This window comes from Glycine max, chromosome 13, assembly GCF_000004515.6.
Source record: "Glycine max cultivar Williams 82 chromosome 13, Glycine_max_v4.0, whole genome shotgun sequence".
NCBI classification, from domain to species: domain Eukaryota; kingdom Viridiplantae; phylum Streptophyta; class Magnoliopsida; order Fabales; family Fabaceae; genus Glycine; species Glycine max.
In genome coordinates this window covers 30,437,483-30,439,461 of record NC_038249.2, presented here as the reverse complement: position 1 = coordinate 30,439,461, position 1,979 = coordinate 30,437,483, and positions in this window count along the sequence as shown.

Here is a 1,979-nt window from a genome sequence, read left to right as displayed (position 1 = left end):
TTAATGCCGGTCATATTAAAGGATTTCAGACTCAACCAAACAGAGGTTCACGTGACCTTTAGCCTTCAGATCTGGCGATCATCTCCTCTCACTACTTTTCCATTTAACCTAATTAAGATCGATACTTCAAGTTTAGAAAAATTAAATAAAAGATGAAGTGTTTATCCATATGTTTAATTTCAATTCAAATGGAAAAATATAGAAAGTATATATGTGATAATAACTTTAAATTTTGCAAAACATAAAATGCCTAAATAACATATATTTAATAAGTGAAAGATTAATTAGTAATTGTAGTTAAGTGCACATTTTTTTTTTATAGTCGAGAGCTGAAATTTGGGCCAGACATTATTACGTGTTGCATACATGCTACGCACTCATGAAGTTCTTATTTCGAAAAAAGGTTCGTAAGAATATTGATATTAGGTAATCAGGCAATCATGGCAATTCTAAATTTCTAAGTCGTTTCAAGTTTTTCTTCATAAAAACTTCAGCATGTACGACAAAGTGGAGGGGTACGGTGTTCAGCATTCTTACAGCCCCAGAATCTTCACAATAATAAAAAAAAAATTTAGAATTACATTCCACATTAGGTTAAATTGAGAGAAAATATTGTTTGTATGATAAAATCTTTAAGTAACAAAATTTTTCCTTCAAATTTTAATGCATAAGTTTGTTACCTAAAATTTGAACTTAAAAACTTTCATTAAACTAGAATAATTTTGTGTCAATTAATTTTACACATTTGATTAACATTGATGAATTATTATTATTATTCTTTATGAATTCCATCAATCTCACCTTAATAGTCAACCAAACAAATCCTCTGGTTTGTTTTAATGAAATTATTATCGTTGCCTATATAAAAAAAAACAAACAAACAAGTCCTCAAATCCATAGCACGGTTTCATTCTGCTTTGAAAAATATTATTGATCGATAGTGAGAGGATGGTCACTCTTGTTGTCACGCCATAACATCTTTCCATAATTCAGAAATTAAGAGCCATATGATAAGAAAGTAACATAGTGGCATGGTGGTAACTAACCAAACTACTTGTCCACATGAAAATCAAGAATCTCATAAAATAATAATAATGCAACAATAATATTATTAAAATTTAAAACCAAGAACCCCATTTGAAAGGGCAAATTAAAAAATGGGTCTATCACTGTCCCCTTTGTTATGTTAGGTCAAAGTCAGTAATTGCCCTCTAAACAAAGGTATAGTGTCAATGACAGTGTGGTTTTGTGTGTATTGAGAAACACGAAGGGGCCTTGTGTTGTCAATGAAAATGCAAGCAATTTGTTGCTGATTGGGATTGCACAAGAGCCCACAAGTGCTCTAAAATTTTGATGTCAACTATGTTAGGGTGTTGTCTCCCATTGAGGTAGCTCGTGTCAGAGACAAATAGCCTTTTTGTCGAATTCTATGCTTTGTTTTCATAGGCTTGAACCCCAAAGGTTGCTTAGAGACAATGCCAATACCCGATCTTTAGGTGAAAGTGGTCCCCCACTATGTTCCTGTTTTCTTTAATTAATTGTGGCTTTAGACAACACTAGATTAACAACTTCTCTTCATCACTTGGTTTTAGTACTTCTTTTCTTGCTAATATCAAGGATCGATATGTCAAATGTTGTTGTCAACAGATGGTGAACGCTTCAAAAGGTGGGTTTCAGCAATTTCTTTTGTCAAGCTTTTATTAGTATGAATTACTTACTGTAATCTTTGAGAAATTTTATTAATCATGTAGGATTTTTTTCTAATTATATTTTTTATCTACTATAATGAGAGCATACATAAAAAATTTGAATCCAATTTCATTCGCACCAAGGATATATTAATAGTTTTAGCCGATACTCTTTCGGTCTTTAATTATAAGACTTTTTAATTAATTTATGTATTTTATGAAAAATAGTTAATTTAGTTAATCACATTAAATTTATTAATTATTTATACTATCATTTTAAAGTATATTTCT